This window comes from Vulpes lagopus, chromosome 3 (genome assembly GCF_018345385.1).
Source record: "Vulpes lagopus strain Blue_001 chromosome 3, ASM1834538v1, whole genome shotgun sequence".
NCBI classification, from domain to species: Eukaryota; Metazoa; Chordata; class Mammalia; order Carnivora; family Canidae; genus Vulpes; species Vulpes lagopus.
In genome coordinates, this window is record NC_054826.1 from 124,874,189 (window position 1) to 124,901,604 (window position 27,416).

At 41.9% G+C, this 27,416-nt stretch overlaps 1 pseudogene; it reads right to left on the reverse strand.

The window, feature by feature from the left end:
- Window positions 1-1,758: 1,758 nt before the first annotated feature.
- Window positions 1,759-3,049, reverse strand: LOC121487091 (annotated as a pseudogene).
- Window positions 3,050-27,416: the final 24,367 nt, after the last annotated feature.

Here is a 27,416-nt window from a genome sequence, read left to right on the forward strand (position 1 = left end):
GAAAAAGATTTCAAGGCTGAGCAACAGTATATCTAGGAGGGAGAGGAAAAGAGAGATGAGATGAAGATGAGAAAGACATGCTTCATGTGAGAGACAGAGAGAAGAATGGGGGGGGAGTCATGTGTGGTGGGAAGACTGAAAAATAGAAGTGGGTCTAAATCAACAAGGGCCCTGGAAAGTGTATCAAGAAGTTTGGATTATTCTAAGGGTGATAGGACCTTTACAGGTAGGTGATATGATCAGATGAGCCTATTGAGAGGACAGCTCTATCAGTCAATAGAAAACTGGTGGGATGGGGTGGGCCTAAATGGGAGAATGGAAGTAGGAGGTGGTTTCAGCAATCCAGAAGTGAGATGATGTTAGCGTGGGCCAAGGTAATGGCAAGTAGGAATGAAAAGAGGTAGATTAATTAAAAAAATTGGAGACATTATTGAGAAAACCTGGTAATTTACAGGATGTGAGAAGTACAGAAGGATCATCACAGATGAGGAACCAGTGCAGAGGATGCATGAATTGAGAAGAGAACACAGAAAGGTGGACAGCACACAGCAAGGGCCATCAGATAGCCCATCTCTTTAACTCTCCTCCTGGGAATTTATCTTAGGAATAATTCAGGAAAAGGTAATAGCTGTAGGACCTAAAGTATCTGTGATGACATCATCTATAAAAAAACTGGACAACCTAGATACCTAATGATGATAGTGCTTATTATGTATTAAGCATTGTTCTGAGTATCTGACATGGAAAAATTCATTTAATCCTAACAACAACCCTATGAAGTAGGTCCTGGTGTACTTCCTACCTCATAGATGAGCAACTGAGGCACAGAGTCAGGGTTTGGACCAGGAAATCAGCCTCCTCAGAATATACCTAGATCTACTACCTCTCTCTATAATGGGAAAGTTTCAGTAAGGTTAAATGCATCAGTAGGCTGGAATCTTAGACAACTACTAAACAATCATTAAGGTAATTCCATGGAAACAAGGAAAATGTGTCTGGTGTATCATTAAATAAAAAATCAGGGGAAATGGTGTGTGAAGTCTGAAAATAATTATATTAAAAGATGTGCACACATGGGTCAGATTTGGAGAAGAATTTACCATGATGAAAACAGATGTGTTTTTCAGGTGATGGGATTAGGGTGATCTTTATAATCAATTTGTCTTATATTATTGTTGATACCCATATTTTATTTAATGAAAAAGTCAAAACTAGACACAAAAAATGTATGAGCTACAAAATTCCAATTTATGAAATAGAAAAACAGAAATGGATAATCCATAGGGATAGAAATCAGAACAGTGGTTGCTTCAGGTTGGGGGACCCTAGATTGTCCAGGGGCATAAGATACATCCTTTTTTTTTTTTAAGATTTTATTTTAAAAAAAAGATTTTATTTATTCATGAGAGACACCAAGAGAGAGGCAGAGACATAGGCAGAGGGAGAAGCAGGCTCCCTGCAGGAAGCCTGATGTGGGACACGATCCCAGGACTCCAGGATCACACCCTGAGCCAAAGGCAAATGCTGAACTGCTGAGCCACCCAGGCATCCCAGCATAAGATACATTCTTAGGGGAGGGAAACATTATAGAGATGATTCTCACACAAGTATATTTTTGTCAAAACTCACTGAACTGTACTTTTGAGATTTCATTGTATGTAAATTGTTTCTTGTATATAAACAATGCCTCAATTTTTTTTGACCTCTGAATCTTTTTATTGGCCTCCTGCTCCTCAAAGGGTACCCTGTTTTGCTGCCTCAACACCTCAGAATTTTGGTGTCACTGGTCTCAGATCCCACCTTACTGTCCATGATCTTGCGGGTGATGGTCTTCTGGATGGTCTGCAAGGAGTTGTTGACCAGGGTGTCAGTAAGACTGAAGTCTTCCCCATCTTCCAACAGGTGACGGTAGGTGGCAATCCCAGCCTCCATCTTGACCTTGACATTCATCAGGGCCTCATACTCCTGGGCCTGGCGCCCCGCCCCCTGCCTGGGTCTGGGACAGCTCTGATTCCAGGTGCAGCAGGACCCCGTTGAGTTGCTCCATCTGCATCACATAGTGGGTCTCGACCTCCCTCAGGCTGTTATCCAAGCTGGCCTTCAGGTTTCTCATTGAGTCCAGGTTGATTTCCAAAGACTGGGCGGTACGTCTCAGCTCCGTGAGGGTCATCTCAGCTTCTCCTATCTCAGGGGTCTGTGTGGTGACTACTGTGGTGCTCTCCTCGATCTGCTGGGACCAGTACTTGTCCAGCTCCTCCTGGTTCTTCTGAGCCAGCTCATTATACTGGGCCCAGATATCTGCCATGCTCTCGCTGAGGTCCTGATATTTGGGGACATCCAACTCCACCGTCAACCCAGAGTTGGCAATTGGTTTTGTAGACCCTTTATTTCCTCCTCGTGGTTCTTCATGAAGAGCAGCTCCTCCTTGAAAGCCTCGATCTCTGTCTCTAGCTGCAGCCGAGTGACATTGGTGTCATCAATGACCTTGTGGAGTCCATGGATGTCACTCTCCACAGACTGGTGCATGGCCAGCTCCATCTCATACTTGACTCGGAAGTCGTCAGCAGCAAGCCAGGCATTGTCAATCTGCAGAACGATGAGGGCATTGTCCACAGCACTTGCAAAGATCTGAGCCCTCAGGCCCTCAATGGTCTTGAAGTAATGCCCCCCAGTCTCTCTGACCTGGGGTCCCTTCTTCTCCAGGTGTTCCCAGATTTTTATCTCCAGTCTCAGATTATCAGCTTCCAGGCTCCTCACCCTCTCCAGGTAGGAGGTCCTGGTCATTCAGGTCTTGCATGGTCTCCTTCTTGCCCTGGATGCCCCCTATGCCCGCCAGACCCCCAGCCATACCCGTGGCCAGGCCCTCGGACCCTCAGTCGCCCCAGAAGCTGGTGGAGCAGGATGCGGAGGTCTGGGAGCCTGAGCCCCCCACACCTGCATAGATGTTGGCTGCACAGCTGCTGATTGGCCGGACCTGGTGGCTGGGCAACTGCACGGAGCCCAGGGACCGGTAGTTGGAAGAGAAGGTGGAATGGGTGGTAAAGCTCATGCTGTTTTGGAGAGTAAGAGGCTGACTTAGGAGGCCAGGACTCAGGCTTGGGCCAGGCCAATGCCTCAATTTTTAAAATAGTACAGGATGTATGATAGTTAATTTTGTGTATCAACTTGACTCAATCAGGAGATGCCCAGATATTTGGTTAAATATTATTTCTAGGTGTGTCAATAAGGGAGTTGCAGATGAGATTAGCATTTGAACTAACAGATCCAGAATATGGCCCTCCCCCAGGGTCATGGGCACCATCCTATCTTTTGGGGCCTGAATAGAAGAAAAGTCAGAGAAAGGAAGGATTCACCCCATCTCTTCGGCCTGGTTGAGGTGTGACATCTCATCTCATCTTCTACCCTGGGACTGAGATTTACACCATTGCCTCCCTTGGTTCTCAGGCCTTCAGACTCAGACTGAATTTACGACCAGCTTTCCTGGATCTCCAGCTTGTCACATTGTTAGACTTCGCAGCCTTCATAACCATTACCTATCTGTTTGTTGGCCTGCCTATCTATTGGTCTTGTTTCTCTGGAGAATCATAATTCAGGGGGACAGTCAAAACAAAGTCTTCCATTTTGCATTTCCTTCTTCTATGAAGAAGTCATCATTTTCTGACTATCAATACCATCCAGGACAACCAGCCCATTTCTCTGCCCAATTTTCTCCTTATAGAAAAGTTAATTTCAATGGGGTGGCATAATTCCCTAAAACAGAGTCCTCCACCAGACCAATTCCAGCCTGCTACTAGAAATAAAATTTATTGGAACATAGCATATCCATTTGCTAATATGTCTATGGTCGCTTTCCAGTACAATGCAGAGTTGAGCTGTTTCAACAGAGACCGTATGGCAGACAAAGCCCAAAATATTTGCTATGTGGATCTTTACAGAAAAATCTTGCTAGTTTCCTCTCTAGAGAATACTTGGAAGTATGTATGGGTGTTGGAGGTTGTCACAGGGACTGACCTGAGGGCCACGATTGGTGTTTACTTGGCACAGTTACCTACTGCACAGTCTAGTGAAGAACTGCCCTGTCCAGTTCTAGTAATAGTGACCGCACTGAGAAACTCACTTTCCAAGCAGGTTCAGAACCTAGAGGAGGCAGCTAGAGTCAAGAGTCAGGGTTCCACAAATTAAAGCTCTCCACTATTTCATTTTCCCCACTTGGAGAGATGCATTGTTCCTCCTTTGTTCTATCTTTAGGCAAGAGGCATCAGAGAAGCACCCACCTCTTAGCTTCCCTAACTTTATCTAACTTTTCAGTTACTGTTTGACAGCTTGTCTCACAGGTTCCCTTAGGACCTAGTTTTAGAATCAAGAAGAAGGGTTTTAAAAGTTGCCAAACCCAAGTTTAACAGAAGGAGACAGAAATACCCGCCAGGGTTCTAACTTGTTTTATCACACATTCCCCACCTCTCCCATGTGGGACTGAGACAGGGTGTTCTGTTTCTCATATCAGAATCGTCACTTCAGAGTTTACAAAGTACTTACTGGATGCAGTAGATGCTGCTCTGCATGGTAGACTGTGTGGATAGCGTCACTCCCGGTTTTACAGAGAAAGCAAAGGAATGATTTGCTCAAGGTTAAGTGGGTAAATTTGACTTAAACAGGGTCTGCTGACTTCAAGTTGGGAGGCCTTTCTCAGGAGCTGCCTGTTAATATTTGTACTCAAGCACTTTAATAGTGGAATTCCAGAAACCTTGCATCCTTTCAAGAGCAAGGCTAGAGGGCAAGGGATGGGAAGTACGGCAGGATTCAGGCTATTTTGCTTGTGAACACTCACATGTCTATCTTTGCAATAAACTCAGCATTTTTGAGGGCTAAGGCTATGTATTATTCATTTTAATCTCATGGCATCCCACAGCCTAGTATCACACATGATACATAATACGCACATAATAAATGTTGGATGAATGAACAAATACATGAATGAATAAATGAATGAAAAGAACTCATTATATCCCCTCTAACCTTCCCTTTACCAAGAAGGAATCAGAAGATAGCAAAGTATGAAAGAAAATTAAAATGATAGCTCACATAAGATACCTAACCCTCTTCCAAACATACATACATTTTAGCTCATGTGTTCACTTCAACAGCATCTGAATTTGGTGCTACTCTCATCTCCATTTACTTTACAAATGAGAAGACTAAAGATCATGCAAGTTAGCAAACTCAGCCAATGCTTATTCTGATTCTTAACATGACCCAAGGTCATAGGGTAGGGGAAGAAGAGCTGGCATATGAACTCAGGCCTGGAAGCCTTTCGTCTTGGGACTCATAATGACCCTACTATTTCGCATTTGATGCTAAATGCTGGGGCAGTGCAATCCCATCATCCCATTGCAGGGTGGGGTTGGAGGGGTTGGGGTCGGGCAGGCATCCCCTTTTATATGATGGATGTATTTCTAATGGAATCCACACTAAACCCAGGGGAACAGAGAAGGAAGACTGCTTAGCTTGTCAGCATTCCTAAGAAGCAACTCTCTCCAGAAAAGTACCTGTAGAGACATAGAGATATGTGGATACATGGATATTTGATTCTGTAGTTTCAATAAAACAGAGCTTGGGCCCCACACTATGTGATAAATGGTTCAATAAGTAGGGTAATATAATGCAGTCAGAAAGAAATACATTTTTATGTGCCAAATGGAATTGTATAACACCAGCTACAGCTTGGGTGATCATCTAATGAAAATGCCTTTGTGCTGGGTTGGAAATGCAGGGGTGAGGAAAGCTCAAGTTTGAAAGTTTAACAACTGTGCACATCCTAACTTTTTGCAATGTAAATTCAAGATAAATTGAGCAGTTTAGAGAGAGAGAGATACCATCAGAGGGACTAGGCCCAGATGAGTTCATATAAGGGGCAAGGGGGAGGAGAGAAAGTCGAAGTATTATCATTTCTTGAAAAGTAGGTATGCAATTTATTTTCAAATTCACCCTGGATTTAGCAAAATATCTCGGGTTCATGTCCAGGTAGTCACTGATAGCATGGTCAGCTAAACTCATAAGTGAGTCTGGGTTTTCCTAATAAGAGTTTTTCTTCCCCAAAAACCAATGAGTATTTAATATATATATGTTCAATAGGGGAATGAATGAATGAATGAATGAATGAATAAAGCTGTTCAGTGTTTTATATGCCAGATACATAAATATGTATTTTGTTCATCTTTCATATGAATCCCATTAAGTGGATACGAATAATGGCTCCATTTCTGAGATGGAAAAACTGAGGCACTGGGAGGACTTGAGTTTCAAGTGACTGAGTGGGCAGTTAGAATTCACATTTGGGAGGATTGTTCTGATTACCTCCTATTCATCCCACTGGTGAAGGTGGGCTCCTCTGTCCTAGGGAGGATTAGATGGCCTAATACATGGCACCCCACAGTGGACAGATGAGACCAACACTGTTTAATGGTCACATATACTCACAGCCCAGGAAAGCTATGACAGTGTACAATACCCAGGGCCAAGTGAAGGTTGTACTTAGAGCAGAAGTAACCAGCAGGGGCTACAGGAGGCAGGCCTTATATAGTGACAAGAGTGTGAGATGGCCCTTATTCCCACAGGAGGGTGTGTCTGGTTCGTCAGAATAATTCTGCAGGCTGGTAGGAAGGTGGGACCCATCAGGTTGAGGACCAGTTGGAATGCGGCTAGTCTAGGTGATAAGGGAACTAAGCAGGTGGAAAGCCTTTCCTTCTGGGGGAGGAGTGGAGGGAAGGTGGGGTCTATCTGGTAAGAGCAGGGGAACTCACAGTTAGATCTTTAGGCCCTATGAGGCTCAAAGATGTCAAAAAAAAAGGTGCATAAAATTTCAGGTCTTACCATACATGAATGGCTCTGGACCAGCAACACAGAGCCAATATATTATTGCCATTCCTCCCCACCTTTCTTGATTTATCCTTCCACCCCACATGTAAACACGCACACCTTCCTCCTTCTTTGTTTCAACACAGGAGAGAAGGTAGGTATGAAAAGGTGGAATGAGCATCAGTCTTGGGACCAGTAGGTAAGCATCTGGGTCCTAGCTCTGCTGTCCAGGAACTCTATAATTATAAGCCTTTGTTTTCTCTGCAAAGTGAGAATGCTACCACTTTTACTTCGAATGGCGGCTATAAAGATTAAGTGAAATAAAAGGGAGGCTTTTAAAAAGCAATTTGAATGAAAGAGATTACTACTTATGATCATGATTCTCATCATCTCTGTATTTCTTTGACCCCAGGGATATTATTTAAAGGAGCAAAGTAGGAAAGTAAGAGTATACCATTGCACCAAATAGTGACAAAAACTAAGTAAAAGAAGTAGCATCAAACCACTGTGAGCACTTATTAGGTTTCCCCCTCTGTGCTAATCATCATCTCACTTAATTTTTATGACTCTACCAGCTTGGTGTTAGCATTATTCTCCTTTGAAAGATAAGTTCACTGAGACTCAGAAAACTTAAGCACCCTGCTCAAAGCCAAGTTACAAAGGGAGTAAGTGACAAAGTGGGGATTTGCACCCAGGTCACTGCAACTTCAGAGCGCCTGTGCCCTTACCCTCCAAATGGTAACCCCACAAGGATATTTGGGAGCTAATTTATGGCTCCCCCATAAAGCTGTCCTGGTCCCAATCCTCAGAACCTGTGAATATGTCACCTTATTTTTTTTATAAATTTATTTTTTATTGGTGTTCAATTTGCCAACATATAGAATAACACCCGGTGCTCATCCCATCAAGTGCCCCCCTCAGTGCCCGTCACCCAGTCACCCCCAAACCCTGCCTACATCCCTTTCTACCACCCCTAGTTCGTTTCCCAGAGTTAGAAGTCTCTCATGTTCTGTCTCCCTTTCTGATATTTCCCACTCATTTTTTCTCCTTTCCCCTTTATTCCCTTTCAGTATGTCACCTTATATAATAAGGGGACTTTGCAGAGACTTCCCCTCAGCCTGGGGAGAAAAAGCAGCAACCTAGACAAGAGGGGCACCTCAAGGTCAAGAATCTTAAGGATCTTGAGGAGAGATTATCGTGGATTATCCAGGTATGCCAATATAATTAAAAGGGTCCTAATAAGAAGAAGGCAAAAAGTCAGAATCAGAGAGAGTTGAAGTTGCTCTGCTGTTTAACTTGAAGATAGAAGAAGAGACCACCAGCCAACAAATGCAAGTGGGCTCTAGAAACTAGAAAAGGCAAGGAAACACATTCTCCACTAGAGGCTCCAGAAGGAACACAGCCTACCCACACCTTCATTTTAGGACTTCTGACTTCAGAACTGTGAAGTCAGGGATCCCTGGGTGGCCCAGCGGTTTAGCGCCTGCCTTTGGCCCAGGGCGCGATCCTGGAGACCCGGGATCGAATCCCATGTCGGGCTCTCGGTGCATGGAGCCTGCTTCTCCCTCTGCCTATGTCTCTGCCTCTCTCTCTCTCTCTCTGTGTGACTATCATAAATAAATAAATTAAAAAACTAAAAAAAAAAAAAAAGAACTGTGAAGTCATACATTTGTGGTTTTTTTCAACCATGCAGTTTGAGTAATTTGTTATAGCAGCAAAAGTGGTGGTCAGAATATTATTGCCCAGAGCAGACAATTTGCTCTAGAGCTGTGCTGTCCCAATACAGCAGCCAACAACCACATGGAGCTATTTGAAGTTAAGGTTATTCAATTATTCAGTTCCATAGTCACAGATACTTCATGGGCTCAATAGCCATCCATAGCTAGCATCCACTATATTGGACAGTTCTAATATAGAACATTTCCATCACCACCACAAAAGGTCTCCTGGAGGATGATTCTCTGAAAGCAGAAGGTTGACACATCTCTATCTACAAATAGTTCCATAAGGGTGTCATAAGGAGTTCACTGGGCACCATGGGTGATGTAAGCAGACTGCCTAGTTTCAAATTCCAGCCCTGCCACTCTCTAGCTGGGGTAAACTGGGGCTAACAATAATAGCACTTAATCCATTGACTTATTATGACTACCAAATATAGACTATACATGCAAAATGTTTTAGCATAGTCCCTCGCACATATTAGTGAGCATTTAATAAATATCAACCTTTATTGTTCTTAAGCCCAGACCAATTTGAGAAGGTCCACTGAGAGGCTAAGGCCTGAATACAACATTCTGAAAATGACTCTGTGCCTGGAAAGCAAGCAAAGAATGGAAGCACTCCCTTTAAGAAAATATTACGTAAGACACTTCCCCAGAATGCAGTATCACAGCCGTGTGAATACAAATCACTGACGTGCAAATACTCCTCGGAAATATTTATGATGGAACTTCAGAACCAACCCAAACAGCCTTCACATAGTGAAACGAAACCATAAATTATTTCCAAGAACATTGTAATGCCAAGGGAACTCACTTAATTATCCATTATCCCAGAAATGTAGACATAATGTTAATTAAAATGAAGGGGAAAAGCCATTTCCATTTTTTATTAAGATTCATTGGGCTCTTGAAGAGCTCTTTGCCCTGAAGGCTGGGCCAGGTGATGGAGAGCTCATCCTGGGGAGGCAAAAGCAGCAACCCAGACAAGAGGGACACTTCAAGGTCAAGAAATAGCACCTCCAAAATAGAAGAAAAATTCTCTGACCCTCACTCCCTAATCTTTCTCACACAGATGCCTGTGTTTCCACCATAAGGAATTATTGTCCTTTCATCTGGACATTGACACATTCTTGTTCTTGCTTTTAAAACACTCAAATTTCTGGATTTGGCAGCATAACATGTCTGCGATTATTTCTTCAAGCTCTACAAATGCAGACTATCAGACCTTTGGTTTCATCCCTTAATTTTCTAGAGTACCGAGGCTACAGTGAATCCATCCAGGCTCCTGTGGCAAACGGATGGATGAATGGAAAACAAACAGTCTAATGCATGTTGGGCAGGCCCAGAACTTGAGGTTCTGAGATTTCAGAACCTCTTTGACCAAACAAGGCAACCTTGTTTTTAAGCTTGTAGTTGATGAGGTTCCCTGCCTTCGAATAATTCTGGTCTGGCTTATATCATACCCTCCCATGGAGTACTGCTCCAAGCTCTACCTGCCTTCTCCCATTCAAGAAAGACCTGGGTAGGGGTGTCTGGGTGGCTTAGTTGGTCTGATTCTTGATTCTGGCCAGGTAATAATCTCAGGGTCTTGAAACTGAGACCCATGCCAGGCTCTGTGCTAAGTAAGGAGCCTATTTAGGATTCTCCCTCTCCCTCTGCCCTTCCCCTCATCCATGCTCTCTCTCTCTCAAAAGAAAAGGAGGGGGCAAATTAAAGTTTAAAAAATTTTAAAAAGAAATAGGAAGAAAGAGGGAAGGAAGGAAGGGAGGGAGGGAGGGAGGGAGGGAGGGAGGGAGGGGTATAATGTTAGGCATGGAGAACTGGGAGAAAAGTTGGGGGAGGGGAGATTTGTTGAAAAGAGCTATGGGGGTGAGAGAAGTTAGTGGATGGAGGATGCTATGTCCTTTGTAGCATACACATTCCCCAGAAAAGGATGAGTTCCCTTGAGCTGATTTAAGAATGTAGACTCTAGGGATCCCTGGGTGGCGCAGCGGTTTGGCGCCTGCCTTTGGCCCAGGGCGCAATCCTGGAGACCCGGGATCGAATCCCACGTCGGGCTCCCGGTGCATGGAGCCTGCTTCTCCCTCTGCCTGTGTCTCTGCCTCTCTCTCTCTCTCTCTGTGACTATCATAAATAAATAAAAAAATTAAAAAAAAAAAAAAAAAGAATGTAGATGTAGACTCTACCCCTCTGGGATCAAACCACATGCACCAAGACTTTATAAGCACTTCAGAATTTCCAAGTTAACGTGAGATTTGTTTAGAGTAAAATGGGGGGGGGGGGGTGTTATTTTTAAAATAAATTTTAATCCTCTACCATATAGGAAAGGAAACTCTAATGGTATCCTGAAGCCCTTGACACACAGTAGGCACTCTTACAAATGAATATGGATGATGATTAGTGAATGAGTAATTAAGTCATTTGCTTAGTTGTGGATGTCTACCATGAACTAGGGTATGTTGGGGAAGCAGGAAACTTCTCTCTAGAAAGAGATGGAGTGAGTCAGAGAGGAGCTAGTACTTATTGCACACTACTGAACATTGATGGAGCATGTGTAGACATTATGTATGTTTATGATACTGCCTCTGTGAAAATAGTTTCCAAAAATATCTCTATGACACACCTATCAGAATGGCCAAAATCTGGAACACTGACAAGACCAAATGCTAAATGTGGAGCAAGAGGAACTCTCATTCATCGCCACTGGGAATGCAAAATGGTGCAGCCAATTTGGAAGACAGTTTGGCAGTTTTTTACAAAACTAAACATACTCTCACCATACAATCTAACAATCATGCTCCTTGGTATCTATCCAAAAGATCTGAAAACTTATGTCCACATAAAAACCTGCACACGGATGTTTGTAGCAGTTTTATTCATAATTGCCAAAACTTGGAAGCAACCAAGATGCCCTTCGGTAGGTAAATGGATAAACTGTGGTACATCCAGACCACAGAGTATTATTGAGTGCTGAAAAGAAATGAGCTACCCTCCCATGAAAAGACATGGAAGAAACTTAAATGTATATAATAAAGAAAAGGAAGCCAGTCTGAAAAAGCTACTGTATGGTTCCAACTATATGATATTCTAGAAAAGGCAAAACCATGGAGACAGTAAAGAGAACAGTGGTTGTTAGGGGTTTGGGGTCGGGGGTAGAGGGGTAGAGCACAAAGGATTTTGGGGCCAGTGAAAAATACTCTGTATGATGCCATAATGATGGTTGCATGTCATCATACATTTGTCTAAACCCATAAAATGTACACCACCAAGAGTGAATTCTAATGTAAAGTATGGACTTTGGGAAATTATGACATATCAGTGTAGGTTCACTGATTGTAATGAATGTCCCACTACAGTGGGAAATACTGATAGTAGGGGAGACTACGCATATGTGGGCACAGGAGGTGTGTGTGAAATCTCTGCACCTTCCTCTCAATTTTTTGTGAACCTAAAGTTCCTCTTTAAAAAAATCTATATGAAACCAAAAGAGTGACTTACATATATCATTCTTGCTAAAGCCTCATTTGTTCTTATTCTTGGAATTTCCAGAGCCTACAGTTCCTCCATAGTAAAGCTCCCCTATGGGTCAGCTTCTTTCTACGTCAACTCTACATAATCTCCCTTAGTTAGAAAACAAATATCCAGGACTTGCACATAACTCACAACCTGGATTTTCTTCCAAGATCTCCTTGCTGCCTACCTTCTACATTAGTTTTTTTTTAGGCCTGCCATAATGAAGTACCACAAACTGAGTGGCTTACACAACTCAAATGTGTTGTCTCACAGTCTGGAGACCTGAAGTCTAAGATCACACTGTCAGCAGGGCTGGTACCTTCTAAGGGCTGTGAAGGAGAATCTGTTCCACGCCTCTTTCCTTGGCTTATAGATGACTGTCATCTCCTGTGTCCTCACATGGTCTTCCTAGTATATGTGTCTTTGTCCTAATTTTCCCTTCTTCTAAGGACACCAGTCATATTGGATTAGGGCCCACCCCAATGACCTCCTTTTCACCTGATAACGTCCATAAAGACCCTATCTCCAAATAAGGTCACATCCTGAGTTAGGACTTCAACATAGAAATTTTGAGGGGATACGATTTAATCTGTAACACATTAACAAGGTGTTTTACTAAAAAAGATAAGATTTAGAATGCAGTCCCTCACATCTCTTCTACCTCCTGTTACATCGATTTAATTGACTCTGATCTTTTTATGGTAGTTTGTAGGCTCTACAACCAGGCTTTCTGCTGACATATTATTTGGGATTCTTTAAGGGGGCCAAAGACACCCCATACGCTACCCCATCTCTATCCTACTTCCTGGCTTTTTAAACTTTTCATTCTTTTGAAAATGTAAAACACTTGAATACAATAGGTTGAAAAAAAAAACCCAACAGAGGTGGTCAGTGTGATCTAGTTTCTCATCTGGGCATCGCATACCTATGTCCCACAGAGAGTGGCTCCATTTGGACACAATAAAAATCATTTTCTAATAAAGCACCCGGGAAGCAGCAGAGGCTAGCCTGACCTCCCATTTCAATGGCACCCACGTGGGCTGAGCCCAGAATCATCTGCTTCCTCCACAGCAGGCAGACTCAAATCTGCACAAGAGTAATGCAGAGAAGAGCAGATTTTGGCAACGACGCAGAGTTTCAGCCAAAATAAATGCTACCACCTGGTAGCTTTCGAACAGGATCCATGCCGGTATTTCATTTGGGCTGAAAACACTAGAAAAATAGTATTTTGCATCTTGCACCTGTAACCATGCTTCCTGTCAGCCACATATCACTTTCCAATGATGCCATGAGGTGGGTAGGAGAAAGTGTATTCTAAAGAGGTCTAAACAGGGAGGGCATGTTGGATTCAGAGTCTCTAATAAGATGTGTGTAGGGAAGAAGGCTATAGTATCCTATGAAATTTTAGCATCCATTTCTTCAGAAACTCAGATATCTTAGCAACCCCCATTTGATGCACATTTCAGTGTTCCTTTGTTAAATCAATGCTATCGCTGCCAAATGCGTTCACTTATCTCATTACAGTTCAGCTTCGTTTATGTTCCAAAAACTAAGCATGGAGGTAAATGTTATATACCTCACACAGGCGCACACGCATTCATTAAGCATGCACACTATAGAGAAATCTGACTTAATGAAAGTTTATTTGAAGAGAATGCTTATTTAAATGCAGTCTACTCTTGCAAATGGAAATGGGTTATTTTTGGATAATTGCATAGCTGGGTAAGCTGTGCATTCACTCTGCTGGGTGGCCTGACTGTTTCTTAACCTTTTCTAACTGGAACAAATATATATATTTTTTCATCTGCAGAGAGAAACTAATGGGACTTCATTAGGTCAAGAGTATGGTCATGAGGCTTAAGGACTGAGGAGAAATACAAGCAGAAATCCTCAAAGAATAATGCTGGGTGAGGGAGGAGGCGACAAGGCTGAAAGCTCTCATTTTGATACCACTGAGTATTAGGTCCAGCAAAGACGACTAATGAGGGTCTTTAAATGCCTAATTACAGTAAACAGGCTTCCCCTTTCAAATAAAAAGCTTCATTTATGCCTTTTTAGGAGTCAAGAGGAAAACCACCCTATAAATATAATGGGGAAGATATTGAGAGTGCCCTAGCAATCCCTGTTGTATACTTAGAAGGGGTAACAATAGCAAGAGCCAGAGATGTGTGTGAGCCTGGATGCCAAGCAGGGTGAGATCGGGACAGGTCGGGCTCAGTGTGATGTCTCTTGGACTCTGCACCCTGGACTCTACCCCATGCTCCATTCCTTTCTGTCCATAGGACCTTCACGTCCTCACCCACCCCTCCCCAGTTGATGGGCAATTCTGAAACTCAGACACCAATTGTCATTCCCATAGCTCAGTATCTCTCAGTTAGGGATTATGGCATTCCATCTTAAACCTACCTGGACAGCATTCCCCTCCTTCTAGTAACAACACCTATAAGCAGTTCCCCATCTTATCTATCCCAAAGTCAGAAAAAAAAAAAAAACCAAACAAACAAACAAAAAAAAACATGGGCCATAAGAAGATAAGATGAGCTGCTGTCTTTAAGTTTCCATATTTTATGCAGAATCTTTCCACCAACACAACCCTTGCCCTCCAACCTGTGGTTAGAACTGTATACCCAGCTCTCCAGAGGCTCTAGAGGAACAACCAAGGCATGCAAAACTCTGTCATACAGGGTGGGAGTTGCCTTGCACAACTGACTGAGATGTAAGTTTCTGCAACCGCCACCAAATCAACAACCACCACCAAAACCTAACGAACAAAACCCTGCAGTAAGATGATGTGCACTTGATGTAGAGGACTGGTCTGTAACCCACAGTACAGACTGAATTATAAGTAGATGTTTATTTTTTAAATTTTATTTATTTATTCATGAGAGGCGGAGAGAGAGAGGGAGAAGCAGAGGGAGAGAGAGGCAAAGACATAGGCAGAGGGAGAAGCAGGCTCCATGCAGGAAGCCTGATGTGGGACTTGATCCTGGGACTCCAAGATCATGCCCTGAGCCAAAGGAAGACGCTCAACCACTGAGCCAAAGGAAGACGCTCAACCACTGAGCCACCCAGGCGTTCCATAAGTAGATGTTTAAAAGACTACGTGAGTTTGGAGATAGTTGGCTCCCTCGTGAGAGATTAAATGAAATGAGTTGGCAATTGGTGGGAATGGATAGAAAGTAGAGGACCTCTAAGACAGAAGAGGGACATAGCCTTAGCTTCTATGCCTTCCCAAAGACATAAGGGAAAGAGGACACCTATGGAGAGGTCAGAGTTAAGGGTTCATCCTTTGTATGCTGATGTCCACAGTCTGGGACCTGGAAGCCCAAGGAAAGTGGATAGGACATACATTATGAGTAAACTGACCTGAATTTAGTATCCTCACATATGTATTCTTGGACTTTGGTGAAATAACAACTTCTTTGAGCTCCTAAGTCTCTATCCCTCAAGTAAGATGAATACAACCTGTTCTGTCTGCTTTCATTATAACCATCATGTTTCTATCATTAACATTTACTAGCATTTATATTTGCCAGTCAGAGAAGTGGGCACTCTGCATATGGGATCTGAATCAGTTCCCATGATAGCCTTGGGAAATAAAATCATGTTACCCATTGATTGATGGGGAGGAGTAAGGTCACTTGTCTAAGTTCACTCAGCTACAGGTATTGGACTAATATTCACAGGGCTCTTGATGATGTGTCTTGTGAATTACAAAGCATCAGCAAATGTTATAAACTTGTCCACAAGTGTTTATAAGCATCTCTTCTAAATACTGGCCAGCCCTTGCTTTGGTGTTTGAGAGACTCTTTTTGGCATAACAGAAATATATGGGCTTACTTCATAGGTTTACTCCTCAAGAACATTTTTTACCTCTGGTCATTGGAGCTCAGGCCCAACTAGGACAGGGCCAAGGGTACCCTGGCAGGGCGCGCCCAAACCAAGGCAACTATGTGGTTTCATAAGGGCCAGGTTCAATCAAACCATCAGTTGTTTTCTATTGGGGAAAAAAATTCAAATTTCAATAACTATGTCTTTGGGGGGAAAATCCCATTAAAAACTCTTGTCAAAATATGATAATTGATATGATAATTCACTAAAGAAATGACTCTCTAGCAGGTGATGCCATGAATCTTCTGCAATAATGCTGAGCAACATGAAACTTTCCAATGGAACCCAAAATGGCAGGGATTGCACTTGCCCCAAGGAAGGAGAAAAGGCTTGTGTTTTCAGAATCAGTAAACAAAAAAACTCAGACTGATGTTTGATTATGCAGCCTCTGTACACGCAGCTCTCACTTTGCTGAGAGTAAGGGATGCCCATTCCCAGAGTTCCAGGCACTAATGGAAAGAACAGGAAAGTACAGCGTAAGTGTTGAGGGGTGCCGAATCTTCCAGGTAGCAGACACACTTGCTACTCAGTGGGATGTCTACTATTCTCAAAGTCTTCATGGGTTACTGCTGTTACCACCTTTGTTTCTGGGGTGTGGCAGTTAGTTGCAATGTCAGAGAGTTCAGTCTAGTAGGATGGTGGAAGCCAGCTTGCAAGTGCACATGTAACAGAGCAGCCAACAGCTTGGGCTCCCACCAAGGGGAACCCAAGGTCAATGGAACCTCCTAGCATGGGAGCTAAACTGTTGTAGATGCTGCTCATGTTTCAGGAACCATAAGAGCTTAGGGACAGCCAGTTCCCCTGTGACATGGCATTGGTGGTGAGCCAAAAGGTTTAGAGGCCCAAATGCAACCATCCTGCCCCATATCTTTCTGTTCCACTATATCTCCCAGTTTGCAAAAGACTCACATCCTTCTCACATATTCATTCAGTCAAATATTTATGGGACACCTATATGTACCGGCCCCAGGTCTAAGCAATGAATAAGATAAAGCAGTTTCACAGTTGAGGTGCATGCATCTGCTAGGGGAGAGAGACAGTAAACAGATGAATAAATAATTTCAGGAGGAAGACAAATCCATAAAGCTGACAGAAGGAGGTGCTATCTCAGAAAGCAAGCTCAAAAGAAAATTTCTTTCTGGAGGTAGCATTTGAGCAAAGATCTGAATAAAAGGAAGTGAAGACCTCTGTGAGTCTCTGGGTCCCAAGTGCAATGAAGTGATGGTGGTCTTGGTACTATACAACAATCAGCAGGTGGTATGACCTGCTGATGGTGTAGGGGTAAATCACTTTTCAAACCCAAGTTTTAAAAATATTCCCTTGGAGTAAGTGTTCTCAGATTTGTGCTGACTTCAGGAGGCAAGCAGACTGCCTTGGCAGCAATTTTTAAAAATAAAATGAAAAGCAATTATGTTCCATCACAGCAATTTACTCAGTGAAAATCTGGGGAGAAAAAAAGGTAAATACATCCCCTTCACCCCCAAAGGCCTCCTTAGCCAGGGGCTTTCCTCATGGCCAGAGCTGGCTCTCTCCCCTCTGGGACGTGGGCCCAGGCTGTCTTCACAGCTCCAGGGAAGGCACAGTCTGATTTCCTGGTACCAACAGAGTAGCTGGGAATGAGTCACCCCCAAGCACAGCCAATTCAAGCAATGAACAGTAAAGACAAAGGAGAGCATTTGTATGTGTTTCCCAGACATGACACATTCTAAGGAGGTTGCAGCCAAATCAAGTCTCCTGAGGTCTCAGAGTGTTGATCTGCAGTCAAAAAGCTTAAAATGACACCGGAGGAGAGGAAAGACTGCCCAAATCATGCTGCACTTTTAACCCAGCCAGACGCCCTGCATTTCCCTGACTAGCGCATTTGTGTTCTACTTTCTTATCTTGGTTTCCAACCACCCACCCCCATCCTACCGAGTCCCTCTATTTTAACATTAAGTTTTTAAAAAATATGTGCAAATAGTACATGCTCAGAATATACAAAAAAGCAAAAAGAAGGAAATAAAAAAACATTCACAGTGTCACACCATTCAGCAATAACTGCTTTTCACGTTCTGCTGTATATCCCTCAAGAGTTTTTCTTTCCTATCTTATTTATGGATACATATTTTTAAACAAGCTATAGCCATACGATGTGTCGTTTAACATAATTTTCTCACTCGAGGAATCAGAAATACCTTCCCAGGCCTATGTAAATGATACAGTTATCCAAATGTGTTTACCAAATCAGATTTAATGGCTGCAGAGGATTCCATTTTATGGGCAGACCATAATTTATTTGATTTTTCCTGTTATTAGAATTTTCATTATTATAAACAATGCGATGAACATCACTCACTTCTTCATTTAGCAACTATTTATAGAGTGCCTTCTGTGGCTAAGTTTGAGAGCACATCCTTAATTACTCCCTGAGGATAAATATCTCGAGGTAGAATTGCTGGGTTCAAACATAGGCATTCATTTAAGGCGTTTGAAACAAGCATATTTGTCTTATCGCCAAATCGCCCCCTGAAAGGTTATTCCAAGTTGTACTCTATCAGCCTGGTTTGAGAATATCTGGCTCCCACAATCTTTGACAGCATGAACTTCTCTCTTTTTCTTTTTTTGGGAGGGGTAGGAGTGAGGGGAGAGGGGCAGTGATTTTGTAGGAAAAAAATGTGTTCCATTTTTCAGTCCTTTGTTGCTACCCAGACTGAACATTTTTCCACTGTGTACTGGCCATTTAGATTTCCCGTCCTGTGAATTGCTTATTCATAGGTTCCACGATACGTCTTAATTAAGCCTAGGATGAAGAGGAAAGAATGGAGAAAATTAATAATTATTGAGTGCTTGTTATGTGCCAGACAGTGTATACTATTGGCTTGATGGGGAAACACTTATCATTATAATAGGTCTATCATTATCCCCATTTTATAGGTGATAGTGTCATAGCTTGGAGAGTTTATTCACTCAAGAATGCATGGTAGAGAGCAGAAGCAAAGTTCAAACTCTGCTTTGAAGCTTGTTCCCATCACTGCCTTCTGGGAGGTGTTCAAAACTTTGATTCTGAGGTCCAGTGCTAGGAGAATCTGTGTAAGGGCCAGGAATGAGAAGGTCCTTACTGTGAGGTCTTGCCCCAGCACCAAGTCACTTGGTAGCACTCAATGGCTTCCTCAGAGAACCTGCCACCTCACATTTTAAAAAATCGTTTTATCTCAGGAGCCTATAGGAATACATTCTTTAGGAAACACTTAGAAATAATAACTACCGAATGGCAGGGCAAGATTTTTCTCATCACGGCTGAGTGGCTAAAGAACCATTTCAGAGGTTGAGGCATATCCTGCTGGCAATCACAGCTTTTGGCTTCCAATATACTCTTTAGAAGTAGCTTTAACATATTCAAATGTGCATGATTGTATCACAAAATAAACAGCAGTGTGAAGTGTCTCCTAATTTCTATCTTCTGCTTAAGCCTTTTCTCCTTCCAGTTAGAACACTGCCCCCTCATCTTTTCTCTAAGTCCTACATGTTGTTCACTATCTACCCCACTGGATCCTTTTTGCCTCTCGCATCCTTTACTGGCTGCCATCATATCAGTGACCACACTGCATACTTCGTCGGCTTGCTTTTCATTGAAGTAAAGTTTACGTAGCATAAAATTAACCACTTGAAAGTGAACAATTCAACGGCCTTCAGTACATTCACAATGTTGTGGAAACTACTACTTTTTTAGTTCAAAAATATTTTCATCAGCCCAAAAGGAAACCCTGTCCCCATCAAATGCTCAATTCTCTTTCCTCCCTCCTCCTAGGCCCCAGCAACCACCAAACTACTTTCTATCTCTATGGATTTATCTATTTTTAATATTTCACATAAATGGAACCATATATGTGGGCTTTTCAAATTAAATGGACTTTACTTTTGTGTTTTGTTTTTTTTTTACTTAAATGGGCTTTAAAAAAATCATGCTATGTTCTAACATGTTTCAGTACTCTATACCTTTTTTGTGGCTAAATAGTATTCCACCATATGGACAGATCATAATTTCAATATCCATTCATCTGTTGATGGACATTTGTTTCATCATTTGCTTGTTATAAATAATGTTTCTACAAACATAGGGGGACATTTATTTGTTAGAGTACCTCCTCTAATTCCTTAAGAGTGGAATTGCTGGGTATTTGTTTTATTTTCTGGTTTATTAAACTGTCAGATCCTTCAGGGCACAGGTTTCATCTTGTTTACCAGTTTACTTCTAGGGCCTAAGGCAGCCTGCTGTTCTGGTTTGCCTAGGACTGTAGGGTTCCCCAGATTATGGGACTTTCAGTGATAAAACTATGAAAGCCCCAGGCAAACCTGGATGAGTTGGTCACTCTACTAAAGTCCAGTACATTATGTGACATGGAACCATTACTGAGTAAATATTTGTTAGATAAACAAATTTTGCCATTTACTTGCCATTTACTCAATCATGACATGTCTCAGCACATTAAGACTCAGTTTTGTTTTGTTATTTTTACCCAAAAAGGCATTTATAACAATCTATAAGATTACAGAAACCTACACTTACAGTACAGTTAAAGCACACGCAGAAGAGAGCATGGAAGTTTTAAACAGTGAAACTGTTTGTGGCAGCATTTAAGCCTATTTGATAAAGATGCCCAAGAAGTGTCAAAGGCTTCCATGTGTTGGTGAGAGATAACTGCCATATGTGCCAAAAAGAGAAAGGAATATTGTTCCTTTTTACTGAATGAGATTGAGCATATCAGAAAAACACCCATAACAGAGAATGGCAATTGATATCCCTTTAGAAAAAGGCAGAGGCCTGTGGGAAACTGAGGAGCATTCAGACAAGGATGAAAATTAGTACGGGAACTTTGGTTTTACAGAGATCTAGCAGATGCTTGGCCTTGGAAGTATAGGAACCTTCATCAGTTCTATGCCATTAAGAATGGTAATGAGGGGGACGCCTGGGTGGCTCAGTGGTTGAGTGTCTGCCTTCGGCTCAGGGCGTGATCCCAGAGTCCCAGGATCAGGCTTCCTGCATGGAGCCTGCTTTTTCCTCTGCCTATGTCTCTGCCTCTCTCTCTCTCTCTCTCTCTCTCTCTCTCTCTCTCTGTCTCTCATGAATAAATAAATAAAATCTTAAAAAATATTAAAAAAAGGAACAGTAATGTGGTATCACTTTACACCTGTTAGAATAGTGATATAGATAGGTAGATAGGTAGGTAGATAGATAAGATAGATAAGATAGATAGCAGTTGTTAGAATGTGGAGAAAAGGGAACTCTTGTGCATCATTGGTGGGAATACCAATTGGTATGAACACTACAGAAAATAGTATAGGGTTCTGTCAAAAATTAAAAATAGGATAACCATATGATCAAGCAATCCCACCTCTGGGTATATATTCAAAGGAAAAAACAGGATCTCAAGGAAATACTGCACACCCATGTTCACTGAGCATTATTCCCAATAGCCAAGATATGGAATCCACCCAAATGCCCACCAACAGATGAATAAAGAATATATGGTATATGCATACAAAGGAATATTATTCAGCCTTAGGAAAAAAATAAATCCTGAAATTTCTGGCAACATGGATGAACCTGGAGGATATCATGTTAAGTGAAATAAACCAGTCGCAGAAGGACAAATACTGCATGATCCCACTTATATGAGAAATTTAAAATAGACTCATAGAAGCAGAGACTGGAATGGTGGTTGCCAAGGGCTGAGGGAGGATGGAAAGGGGAGGTATTATTCAGAGGGTATAAAGTTTCAGTTATGTAAGATGGGTAAGTCCTAGAGAGCTATTGTATAGTATAGAGCTTATATAGTTAACAATACCAAATTGTATACTTAAATATTTGCTGAGAGTGTATCTTACATTGTATTCTTATCACTAATAATGATAATTATAAAGGCGGCAGGAGGAATCTTTTGGTGATGATGGAAATGTTCATGGAATAGATTGTGGTGATGGTTTTGCAGATATGTATGCATCTCCATACACATCAAGTTGTATATATTAAATATATATGGCTTTTTGTGTGTCAATCATATCTCAATAAAGTTTTTCAATAATTTTTTTTAAAAAAGAAGGGAGATGAAAAGAGCTATAAATTCTAGACAAGATTTTGAACTTGCAGTGACTGCAGGAGAGCCTGAGAGTTTGTGTATTTGAATGTCCTCATAGAATTGAATGGCATTTCAGCAAATGTGTAAAATGTGGCTGGAGGGAGGTGAAGGCAAGGTCAAGGATTACACAGGACCATGAGAGACACGGAGGAGGAGCCACAGAGGAAGTGGGAACATCAGAACAGAGATGTACCTAAGGACTTCACCAATTCCCACTGTGGACATGCAGTATTCGTACTTGGACACCCGATGTCCTCATGTTTCCATCAACTATCCTGTAAGATATACACAGATTTCATGCCATTATGCAGTTTCAGACATTTTAAACTCAACTTTGTTTGCAGGTATAGGAAGTCAGGCTAGGGAACACCCACTGATACAGCTAAAAATGATTATCTGGGTTAAGTGAAGAATATATGATATATCCTATATATCCTATGTGTACACACACATATAGACATGTATGTACAATACATATATACACACACAACTGATGGTGCCCAAATATGTTGTATAAGGACAGTGTGTACTTTCAATCCTTACAGCACTTCAGAAAGGTACACATTCTTAGCTTCCCCATTTTATGAACATGGAAGCAGAGGTTCAATAAGCTGAAGGAATTTGCTCAAAGTCATGAGATAGAAAATGGAGAAGCTGAGATTTAACTCTGTTTTTTTTTTTTTTTTTCATTGTATCACACTGCCTCTTACATGTCCAACTAACTTTTCCTTTCTGGATGAGCTCAACAGGGAGGTGGAGTCAAGGTTCACTTTCCATGGAGGGTCAGCAGCCCTTTTCCCACAATGAGGTATTAAATGAGCCTTACTCCTGTCTGACAGAGCACAGATTACTTAGATGTGCATTCATAACCTTTCTCCACCATGTCCAAAAAGTGAAGGTCCTTGGTTAGATTAGGATGTCAAATTTATCATTCCCTGTTTCTTCTGACATCCAACACCTTGTACTTGCAACACATCATTTCTTTATTAGTGATCAGCAGAACTGTGCTCACAGAAGCTTTCCTATTCTGGGTCTTAATTTTGTACATTTCCAGTTTCCATGGAGACACTACATTCTTGCATTCTAAGAGTGTCACTGTAAAACAATGTGAAAACAAAGCAACTTCATAGAAATGGCTCACTCTGGACATCACCAGGCAACACTCTCATCAAATACATAGGACCACTGTGCTGCATTTTGGGGTTAATTGCTGAGGCCAAGCTCCCTTCTTTCTCCCCCAATCTAGGAGATGCTTTTCATGCCCATCCTGGGGACCAAGTTCACAGTTATGAGAGCATCCTCAGGTCTCCCTGCTTCAATTATTGCACCACCGTTATAATAAAGTCGAGAGGTAACTATGGCAACATTATTCCAAGGATAAATACCACAATATCGCCTTCAACTTTTCCCCCCCAAAAACAAATGAAAAATCAAGAACATGGAGGATTAATAGCATCACTTGTTAAAAAGCCAATGGACAGCAGAGTTCAGAAAAGCTTTAATTAGTGGAGTCTTTCCTCGCTCAGTTTAACACTTGCTCTGTGCCTCCCACAGAGAAAGCACATGTGGGCGGTCAGCCTCAGAATTCAGTATCACTGAACCTGGACACCATCAGGCATCCAAACCTGGGTTTCTGGAAGTTCACAAAGGTGTCTGAGTCTGCTTTCCCTAGAAGATCAATGTTGTAGGCAGAGGTAAGGGCTTACCCCTGAGGTATAGAACTTCATAGTGTGTCAGGTTCAGCTACAGTAGGGTTCACCAGAGAATACAGAAGGAGAGGGACTCACTGTCAGAGCTTCTCATCATGTAAGAACTAACAGAAGTAGCCTAGCACAGTGGTTGTTAGCAGCATGGACTTGAAAATTAGACCGATGAATTGAGTTGAAGACTCTGCTCTTCTACTTATTAGCTCTTTGACCTTAAAACAAGTTACTTAACCTCTGTGAGCCTCAGTTTCCTCATCTGTAAAGTTGGGATGATAGCCAACCCGGTAGCATCATTGTAAGGATTAGAAATCATGTGTGTGGCAATCTGTCCAACAAAATCGATTTCTTCTGGGTCACATCTATATTACATTTCCTAGCTCCTTTGATTGAATTATGACCAATGAAATAGGAGTTGCAATTTTATGTTCTTCTGGGCTAGCCCATTAAGAAATTCCCACCTACGCTTCTCTATGCTGTTTTCCCCCTCTGCTGGCAAAATGTCAACACCAAGGGCAACCTTGGAAGCTATTGAGTGCTGATGGCAGAGTCTTGATCAACTGGGTCTTAGTTCTGTGTCTCAATCAACCTGAACAACTGTATGGAACAAAGCTTCCCAATCCTTTGTCAACGGTGATCACCTGCATTAAATCAGTATTGATAAAGAAATTTCCATTGTGCTAATACAGTTAGGGGCTTATTTATCATCCACTATGATCCTTGGTTATACAAATGGAACATGCTTAGCTCAATTCCTGACATGCAATGAACATTCTGTACCTGTTAGGTATATTATTGAAAAGAAGCCACTTTCTCTGCAAAGCTGGCCAATCTGCCAAAAACCTTGGCAAGTAACATCTCCATTGACTTCATGGAGTCTATTTGATTCATAGAATTAGGTGTAAGCTTTTCTGCTGCAATAAGTAATGAAGTACAAATTGAGGAAATTAGTTATCAATTAGTCATTCGATGGTTGGGAAGGCAGGCGGCAGGCATAAATGGTGCCAGATTAGTTAAGCCATGATAAATTTTATTGCTCTACAAGGATTGGGTCTTTATCCATTACTTCTCAAATTTATCTTTATTATTGGCCCCAGGATAGGAGACAGGGCCTGGATGTAGAAGGAGGTAAGAGACCAGCCATGGCATTTGGGAGATGTAACAAACTCTATAGCAAAGGTGGTCCCCAGTAAAGCCGTTTATGGGCCACTGCAAGGGAAAAAGGCACCAAAGAAGCCATGACTCATCTTTCCTTACTGCCCTCTCTATAGGGGTTTCCAGTTTTCCTAGGGAAGTCCCACAGTTTGCATGCCTATAATTATCATACCATACTATAATCCCATAGCATTTTGCATGTCAATGCACTGCAGGAGGTAAGAGGGGATTTTTCAGCTCATCTGGAAGATTTAAGAATTTGGCTCATAGAAATTAAATAACAACTGAAAAAGGAGAAGGCTTGAACCCTTCTGGTCTGGAAATCCCTGTGACCACCTATGATCTTGTATATCTTTCCTCATGCCTATCACAGAATTACTAATTTTTTCATAGCTTCCCATTATGTAATATGATATCCAAATTTTCACCATGACCTCAGAGGCCATCCAAGGTCTGGCACCTGTCTGCTCTTTATCTTCATTTTGTATCCTTCTCCTCTCCTCATCATGTCTTCTAGCTCTGAATGAACTGGCCTTAAGTTGTTGATATTAATTCCTGGCCTGGGAGAAAGGGTCTTCTTTTATGGTCACCTTAGGCCCTTTAGGTCATAGGTTAAGTTTCAGGAGAAGCCACTGGCTTAGTCTACATAACACCCAATAGCCACAGGGCATCAACAATCCAACCAATAGGGTCAGGCTGGACCAAAGCAATGAGCTCCTAATTGAAACTCTCCCATGGGTGTCTGGGTGACTCAGTTGGTTAAGCATTTGCCTTCAACTCAGGTCCTGATCTCAGGGCCCTGGGATGGGTTCTGCATTGGGCTCCCTGCTCAGTGGGGAGTCTGCTTCTCCTTCTCCCTCTGTCCCCCACCCATACTCTGTCTCTCTCAAGGAAAGAAAGAGAGGGAAGAAAGAAAGAAAGAAAGAAAGAAAGAAAGAAAGAAAGAAAGAAAGAAAGAAAGAAAGAAAGAAAGAAAGAAAAGAAAGAAAGAAAAGAAAGAAAGAAAAGAAAGAAAGAAAAGAAAGAAAGAAAAGAAAGAAAGAAAAGAAAGAAAGAAAGAAAGAAAGAAAAAAAGAAAAGAAAAGAAAAGAAAAGAAAAGAAAAGAAAAGAAAAGAAAAGGAAAGAAAAGAAAAGAAAAGACAGACACTTTTGGCTCCAATCTAATCCTTACTTAGCTGCCAGACATCAACTAAAAGTCTTCTCTCTTTCCCTCCCTCCCTCCCTTTCTTCTTTCTTTTTAAAGAAACAGCAGGTGAGAGAGCAGTGGGGGGCTGGGGAGCAGAGGGAGAGACAGTATTTTAAGCAGGCTCCATGCCCAGTACAGAGCCTGACATAGGATTTGATATTAAGACCCTGAAATCATGACTTGAGCTGAGATCAAGAGTCAGCCACCCAACCAACTGAGCTACTCACATACCCCTAGATTCTCCTACTTTATGATAGCTAACACACACTCGGCAGGTACAAGGAATGATACCAAGGATGTCATATATACTAAACATTTAATAAGAACTTTAGAGGTAAGTTACCATTATTATCCTTATTTTACTCATGAAGCTTCAAAAAGTTAAGGACTTTATGTGTAGAAATTCCTAGATTCAAAACCAAGTATTCTGGTTTTCAATTAGCTTATATATATTTTTTAAAGATGAAGGTTTTTTTTTAAGATTTATTTATTTATTTATTAATGAGAGACAGAGAGAGGGAGAGAGAGGCAGAGACACAAGCAGAGGGAGAAGCAGGCTCCATGCAGGGAGCCCGACGTTGGATTCGATCCCGGGTCTCCAGGATCAGGCCCTGGGCTGAAGGCAGCGCTAAACCGCTGAGCCACCGAGGCTGCCCTCAATTAGCATATTATGCCAACTCCAGTAAAATAGTTATATGTCCAAGTTTACCCTCAAAACTCCTAAAAGCTTTCCATAAAGTACAAAATATGTGGTTTTGCATTATTAACACTTGTACCTTATTCACGGAAGCCATCAAGCTAGATTAGAAAAAGAATCAGAAAGAAAGGCTATATGCTGATATCAGATAATTATCATATACCTAGAGGTTAATGGGTAATAATAGAGAATCCTGTATTATTCCTGCTTTCCTATAGGGTTCAGGCCTTTGATTTCCTATTAAGACCCTATCACCTCAACACATTCTCTACTTATTTATGGATACGAAAATTTAATGAGATTGAATGATATAATGGAGGGGTACCTTATACAGAGAATAGCAGGAGTATGCTAATAAATGCTTAATAACCAGATCTCGGGGCAGCAGGTGGAGGAAACCACTGGTCTGTAGCGTTTTCTAGTTTCCATGGTTTAAATACTCTCATGATGGCCAATTTCAAGCTGCTGATATGACATAAACTAACTGGCAGATTTCCTTAAATTTTGACCATCAGCTCTCACTGGCCAGGACAAGCTGGCTCCAGCATACCATTAGAGGACAGGCCCTACAGACAGTT